Below are 8,618 nucleotides of genomic sequence, written 5' to 3' on the forward strand. Positions count from 1 at the left end.
CCTCCAACAAGCACCTTAATGAAGCAGTCCGGTCCCTCCAACAAGCACCTTAATGAAGCAGTCCGGTCCCTCCAACAAGCACCTTAATGAAGCAGTCCGGTCCCTCCAACAAGCACCTTAATGAAGCAGTCCGGTCCCTCCAACAAGCACCTTAATGAAGCAGTCCGGTCCCTCCAACAAGCACCTTAATGAAGCAGTCCGGTCCCAAGCACCTTAATGAAGCAGTCCGGTCCCTCCAACAAGCACCTTAATGAAGCAGTCCGGTCCCTCCAACAACCACCTTAATGAAGCAGTTCGGTTCCTCCAACAAGCACCTTAATGAAGCAGTCCGGTCCCTCCAACAAGCACCTTAATGAAGCAGTCCGGTCCCTCCAACAAGCACCTTAATGAAGCAGTCCGGTCCCTCCAACAAGCACCTTAATGAAGCAGTCCGGTCCCTCCAACAAGCACCTTAATGAAGCAGTCCGGTCCCTCCAACAAGCACCTTAATGAAGCAGTCCGGTCCCTCCAACAAGCACCTTAATGAAGCAGTCCGGTCCCTCCAACAAGCACCTTAATGAAGCAGTCCGTTCCCTCCAACAAGCACCTTAATGAAGCAGTCCGGTCCCTCCAACAAGCACCTTAATGAAGCAGTCCGGTCCCTCCAACAAGCACCTTAATGAAGCAGTCCGGTCCCTCCAACAAGCACCTTAATGAAGCAGTCCGGTCCCTCCAACAAGCACCTTAATGAAGCAGTCCGGTCCCTCCAACAAGCACCTTAATGAAGCAGTCCGGTCCCTCCAACAACCACCTTAATGAAGCAGTCCGGTCCCTCCAACAACCACCTTAATGAAGCAGTCCGGTCCCTCCAACAAGCACCTTAATGAAGCAGTCCGGTCCCTCCAACAAGCACCTTAATGAAGCAGTCCGGTCCCTCCAACAAACACCTTAATGAAGCAGTCCGGTCCCTCCAACAAGCACCTTAATGAAGCAGTCCGGTCCCTCCAACAAGCACCTTAATGAAGCAGTCCGGTCCCTCCAACAACCACCTTAATGAAGCAGTCCGGTCCCTCCAACAAGCACCTTAATGAAGCAGTCCGGTCCCTCCAACAAGCACCTTAATGAAGCAGTCCGGTCCCTCCAACAAGCACCTTAATGAAGCAGTCCGGTTCTCAAAATGGGCCTGTGGCTTATGAGGAGAGTGGAGGAGAGTAACAAGATCATTGTTTCTATAATCTACCATCTATTGTTTTCATTATTAAACTGAGAATCCAAAATGCGAATGTATTCTGCAGGAAATACTGTGGTACAGTAATCAGGTAATCTATGTAATATTTCTTTAAAAATAATACTAATGACACACAATGCTTTTACTTTGATGGAAAGCGGCAACATATTGTAAACAGGAAAAAGTATTTTTGAGACAATAAGAGAACAAGTAGGACAGGGTTCTGTATTATTCAGTTATAGAACATATACAATGAATGTAAAGTATTGTGTTTTATCAAAATATACTTTAATATCTAATGGAAATATACAATATAAAATATTTCATATCTTACAAAAAACAACTGCAATGTCCTCTGTGGTTGTACAGTACAAGCATTTTGGTTGACTCAAACAATTCATATGCTATTATTTCTGAATAAAACGCGCAATACAACAGTAAACAGTTTTTCCCACAAAATATACACTACCAACATATCACTTTGCACCTAACACTTTGCAGTTTCATATCAAAATAATATCTTTACATACATAAAAAAAATGACGATGTAATGTTAGTGATCTAGATGCACATTAGCAGCATCATTGATTAAAACAACTGAACTCTGGATGGTCCGTTTTCCAAACCAACACAGTGACTGTGGTCTTCTGCAGTCCTATAGTGTTTCTATGGGCATTCACACAGCATGGCATCAGAATGACTAGAATAGCTGGCTGGAATGAACCCTAAATGAACTCACAGTAGTTATAAGGTATGGGATTAGCCACAGCACTGTGCATGCTGAGTTCTCGCTAAGTTAATTTACATACTCATTCACACAATGTACAATCCCTACTGCCTGGCTGGCAGAGGTCAGGGTTGTGGTAGAGGTCAGGGTTGGGGCAGAGGTCAGGATTGTGGCAGAGGTCAGGGTTGTGGTAGAGGTCAGGGTTGGGGCAGAGGTCAGGGTTGTGGTAGAGGTCAGGGTTGGGGCAGAGGTCAGGGTTGGGGCAGAGGTCAGGGTTGTGGTAGAGGTCAGGGTTGGGGCAGAGGTCAGGGTTGTGGTAGAGGTCAGGGTTGGGGCAGAGGTCAGGGTTGGGGCAGAGGTCAGGGTTGTGGTAGAGGTCAGGGTTGGGGCAGAGGTCAGGGTTGTGGTAGAGGTCAGGGTTGGGGCAGAGGTCAGGGTTGGGGCAGAGGTCAGGGTTGTGGTAGAGGTCAGGGTTGGGGCAGAGGTCAGGGTTGGGGCAGAGGTCAGGGTTGTGGTAGAGGTCAGGGTTGGGGCAGAGGTCAGGGTTGTGGTAGAGGTCAGGGTTGGGGCAGAGGTCAGGGTTGGGGCAGAGGTCAGGGTTGGGGCAGAGGTCAGGGTTGTGGTAGAGGTCAGGGTTGGGGCAGAGGTCAGGGTTGGGGCAGAGGTCAGGGTTGTGGTAGAGGTCAGGGTTGGGGCAGAGGTCAGGGTTGGGGCAGAGGTCAGGGTTGGGGCAGAGATCAGGGTTGTGGTAGAGGTCAGGGTTGGGGCAGAGGTCAGGGTTGGGGCAGAGGTCAGGGTTGTGGTAGAGGTCAGGGTTGGGGCAGAGGTCAGGGTTGTGGTAGAGGTGAGGGTTGTGGCAGAGGTCAGGGTTGTGGCAGAGGTCAGGGTTGTGGTAGAGGTCAGGGTTGTGTTTACAGCAGGATTAGAACCTGTGGAAACGGGGAGGGAGTCTACTACCCGAACAGTCTAACAAGAAGAGTTTGTTTTCATTCTCCGTTACAAAATGTTGTGAAACGTTTTGGACCCTACGGACAACCTAAACACTACTGTAGTTGAAGAAGTATGTTTGGTAGAATGAAGCCTCATCTATTGATGACATAACTAAGCCTATGGAAAGTACCTTAGACTAGAAACAATACCTTGAACTAGGTTGTAGGAGATTTAACCTGTTAAAATGTGTCCAGTCCTTTCTTTGTTTATTTTTGTTGTTGTTGTCGTGCAAGACATATACAAATAGATGCAATAGAGTGCTGCTACATATACTGTTTCTATTTTTATGGTGAGACCTGTGTACCATTCTGCTGTCCCGTGCTTTCAGGCTCAGTGATGGGGCTCACTATGCAGAGAGTGATGTCTACCATGGTGAGGACCATTCCTCCAACAGCTCCTGCATCAATAAACAAACACACACATGGCATGTGAAAAATATGATGACCAAAACAAACACAGGCCAGCACTGTATACCAAATAACCAATCATTCTCAATGCAATGTGTACTAAAGCTAGCCAAACTGCCCAGAGAGCAACAGCAATGTTGTGTCATTATGTTTGGAAAGTGGTGACATCATAACAACATGTCCCTCCACCTCCTCCCCACTTCCCAGTGAGCAGGGTGAACAGGAAGGGGAGGGAGTTGGCCACAGGCACAACCAGAGACAGTTTTGTATGAGGGGAGGAGGAGGAGAAAGAAAGAAAAGGGTGAGGAAGAGGAGAGATGAACACACTGAATCATTACAACAGAGCTAGAACACACTCCTGGGTGAAGTTTCCCCAGATCTAGGATCAGCTTCCCTCCCCCAATCCTAACTGTTAGTGGGGGAAAGGCAATAGTGACCCAAGATCAGCATCTAGGGGCAACTTCACCCTACACCCCAGAACACAGGGTAACTGGCATCAATAGGGCTGTGTCATGACGTGGCCCTCTTTGGGTATAGCGAGTGCCCTCTCTCTCCCTCTTACACCCAGGCTCTGTTATCTCAGGTCGTAAATTCCTAGAGGAGACTCTCCTCAGGGCCAGGCAGTATAGCAAGCAGAAAGAGACACATAGAGAGAACAAATGAACTTCTACATCACAGAACTTGAGAACTCAACAATGTCCATGTTTTGGAGAATGTGTAAATGGTCGGTGGAGAATCCAGCTACGACCGGTTCATTTTCTTTAATGTTTGTGACCTCATTGAAAGACAATACAGCCACATTACCATAACTCTGTTTAACCAGGAGCCTCCATTATGAATTTTGCATCTAATTATTGTATAACATGAATGAGTAAAGATGAAACTATTAGTGAAATTATGTAATGTGATTTTAAACTGTTTAATGAAAGAGAATCCAATTCCCTTCAAAGTTTAACTAAGTCATAGGCCCGCCCCATGAGCACAGACATTGATTTGGCGTCATGGGACAGCCCTTTTCCACAGTTACGAATATAACCCCCACCTGAAGAAATTCCCTTCAGACCATGCGATCACATAGGGGGCGAAGGTTTGAGTAGAGACCATAAAACCCTCAGTATAAGCTAAGGTTGTAATGGTTGTTGAAACACTGAGACTATCGATTCCGACAGAATAAGAGCAAATCTTCTATATGAATTACTAGTCTGCAGCTAGAAGTTATGTCGACCTGAAATGCGAAGACCGACAAACGCCGAAACATCTATTCTATAAGAACATTTCTGAATGGGACTCTGAAGTATCCATTCTAACCACGAAAGACTCCAGGGACGCAAAGAGAAGTTCAGATGAACTTTCCAACAGAAAGACGGACGATTCCAACAGAGATCATGACGACACACTGAGCGTAAATATATATATTGATTGGAATTATTCCCGAATGAGTGAGCGTTCATGTGCAAAGGATTAGTATTTCTATCAATATAATTATCAACTGTGTAGTGTCATGTCTTTCGCGCCCTTCTCAGTCCCTTTGTCTACCAAGCCGCCATACCGATTTAGCCCACTAGGGAACATACATCCCCTATCATTTCCTTGTAAACATATCTACTGTTTGTTTGTTTGTTATGCATTTCTGTGATTATTTAGTTAGTAAATAAATGATTAAGACAGTTGATGTATGGATGATTCATAGTAAAGGCTGGGTTCATGCAGATAACCAACAACTTATGACCTTTGGAATGAGACTAACGTGAGGTAAAGAATAATCCATTAATTAGAAGACTAATTGATCAGATTTTAAAATATCTGAAAAGTTATATTAGGAAAATTATAACTTTGTAATCTGAAGATTCTCCTTGGTGCCCCGACTTCCTAGTTAATTACATTTACATTTAGTTTAATCACGTAATAATAATTACAGAGAATTGATTTGACAAAATAACAGTCTTCAATTTAATGATGCCGAAGACACGACAGCTGTCAATCATGTGATTTTGAGATCAAAGAACCCTAGATGCCATTATGAGCAGTTGCTGTGTAAAACAGTCATACTGTAGTCCAACATGTCATATTAGTTAGATGTAGCTCACCTGTGGTGGTAAGAGTGAAGTGGTACACCAAGGATCCACTCTGATTCAGTAGGAATGCAATCAGGTACAGCAAATGTAAAGGGACATGTTGTTATAGGCTGCATCTGCTACAAAGAACAGGATAAGCATGGAAAGTGAGGTCTTCAATTAACAAGTACATACACTGCATTCGGAAAGTATTCAGACCCGTTCCTTTTCCCACATTTTGTTACCTTACAGCCTTATTCTTAAATGGATTAAATAAAATCATTTCCTCATCAATCTACACACAATACCCCAGAATGACAAAGCAAAAACAGGTTTTTAGACATTTTGGCAAATGTATACGAAATAAATAAACAGAAATACTTTATTTACATAAGTATTCAGACCCTTTGCTATGTGACTTCAAATTGAGCTCAGGTGCATCCTGTTTCCATTGATAATCCTTGAGATGTTTCTACAACTTGACCTGTGGTAAATTCAATTGATTGAACATGATTTGGAAAGGCACACACCTGTCTATATAAGGTCCCACAGTTGACAGTGCATGTCAGAGCAAAAACCAAGCCATGAGGTCGAAAGAATTGTCCGTAGAGCTCCGAGACAGGATTGTGTCGAGGCGCAGCTCTGGGGAAGGGTACCAAACCATTTCTGCAGCATTAAAGGTCGCGAAGAACACAGTGGCCTTCTTCAATCTTAAATGGAAGAAGTTTGGAACCACCAAGACTCTTCCTAGAGCTGGCCGCCCGGCCAAACTGAGCAATCACGGGAGAAAGGCCTTGGTCAGGGAGGTGACCAAGAACCCGATGGTCACTCTGACAGAGCTCCAGAGTACCTCTGTGGAGATGGGAGAACCTTCCAGAAGGACAACCATCTCTGCAGCACTCCACCAATCAGGCCTTTATGGTAGAGTGGCCAGACGGAAGCCACTCCTCAATAAAGGGCACATGACAATCCGCTTGGAGTTTGCCAAAAGGCACCTAAAGGACTCTTAGACCATGAGAAACAAGATTCTCTGGTCTGTTGAAACCAAGATTGAACTCTTTGACCTGAATGCCAAGCATCATGTCTGGAGGAAACCTGGCATAATCCCGACGGTGAAGCATGATGGTGGCAGCATCATGATGTGGGGATGTTTTCACCCAGACGCAGGGTTTTCACCCAGCCGCAGGGACTGGGTGACTAGTCAGGATCCGGGGAAAGAGGAACGGAGCAAAGTTCAGAGAGATCCTTGATGGAGTGCTCCCCGCTCCAGAGTGCTCAAGACCTCAGACTGGGGCGAAGGTTCACCATCCAAGAGGACAATGACCCTAAGCACCCAGTCAAGACAATGCAGGAGTGGCTTCGGGACAAGTCTCGGAATGTCCTTGGGTGGCCCAGCCAGAGCCCGGACTTGAACCCGATCGAACATCTCTGGAGAGACCTGAAAATAGCTGTGCAGCAACGCTCCCCATCCAACCTGACAGAGCTTGAAAGGATCTGCAGAGAAGAATGGGAGAAACTCCCCAAATACAGGTCTGCCAAGCTTGTAGCTCATACCCAATAAGACCCGAGGCTGTAATTGCTGCAAAAGGTGTTTCAACAAAGTACTGAGTAAAGGATCTGAATACTTATGTAAATGTGATATTGGCTTTTTTATTTTTATTTTATACATTTTCAAAAATTCCTGCAAATTTGTTTTTGCTTTGTCATAATTGGGTATTGTGTGTAGACTGATGAGGGGGGGAAAAAAAACTATTTAATCCATTTTAGAACAAGGCTGTAATGTAACAAAATGTGGAAAAAGTCAAGGGGTCTGAATACTTTCCGAAAGCACTGTAGAAGAATAAATGAAACTGTTTCAGTCTCTCTCCAAATACAGGTGTGAATTTACTTTCATGTTTAAAAACAGGAACTTGACCTCAGCCAGGAATTGAAGAAACGTGTTCTACTTTTTAACATGTTCAATCCCCTCTGTGCCTCTCTTCAGATATGGGTTGGTGCAGCCCCACAGCACAGCTACTGTACCAGCAGGAGGCAAAGTACCTGTCTGTCAATCACCTGTCGGTCAACCATCTTTCTTAACTAGCCTAAATATGATTCAAACTGTTAATTATAAGTCTATGACAAACACAATTCCAGTTGAAATGGGTACTCATATTGGACAGACAACACTGCTGGTGGTGTATAATGTAAAAAGAAGTGTTAAACGTGTTCCCACATTCCATATGAAAACACTAGCCTGCCTTATCTAAGGTCTGTTGAACTGTTAAAAACGTGCGAGTTGAACAATCATGTAAATATATTCCAAGTATTATAAATTGCTTGAAAGCTAGTGTTATTAAAAAAAAAAGTGAATACATTTTGACTTCCATTTGCTAGCTAAGTTAATAAATAAATCCAGACTGCTCTGTTTCTTTGTGAGACATAAAATATTTGAGGATCGATAGAGAGCAATCAGGATATACGGTAGTCTACCAGACATGCTAGCTAGCTAGCTACGTACCCACGGACACCACCGTGTAAACAAAAGTACTGAGTAGCATTCAAGTCATCTACAGTATGATAAACAGTTCTGCAACGTTGGCTGGAGACTCCTTCAAAGCTAGTAATTATATCTGATAGTTTCATTTCAGAAGCTAACTGCGGCTTCATAGAGCATACAACTAAAATATCTATGTTGTTCAGGTGTGATGGTCTTAATCAATTTAATATAACATTGTAAACGACGCCCAAATGCATTGCAATTGCAGCTCATTAAGATCTGTAATGTAGACTCAAAATTGCGTCAATGTCTACTTTCCATCAGATGAGGGCGCCAAATCTTTCAGTTGCCAGTCATCCAGGAAAAAATATTCTCTAACTCCTGTTGACATTGTTGTGCCGTTTAAAGTAAATAAATATTGTCTACTATTCTATTGTTTAATGTGTGCATCTTATCATTAATCAAGTGTTATCTTTGCTTTCAGTCTGGGGTTTTAGGCTGGGTTTCTGTATAGCACTTTGTGACATCGGCTGATGTGAAAAGGGCATTTTAAATACGTTTGATTGATTGATCTTGTCATCGATGTTTTCATCAAAACTGATGTTGTTCTCAGGCTTGACAGAGGCTCCAGCCATTTCGCTATTGTCGGATATAGATTTACTACATCCAAGGGAATCAGTTCATTTTCTAACATATTTAGGCAGTGATATAAAAAGTAAATATGAAGTGAAAAATGTCACCAACTCACCAAGTT

Source organism: Salmo salar, chromosome 01 (genome assembly GCF_965601325.2).
Source record: "Salmo salar chromosome 01, fSalSal1, whole genome shotgun sequence".
Taxonomy (NCBI): Eukaryota; Metazoa; Chordata; class Actinopteri; order Salmoniformes; family Salmonidae; genus Salmo; species Salmo salar.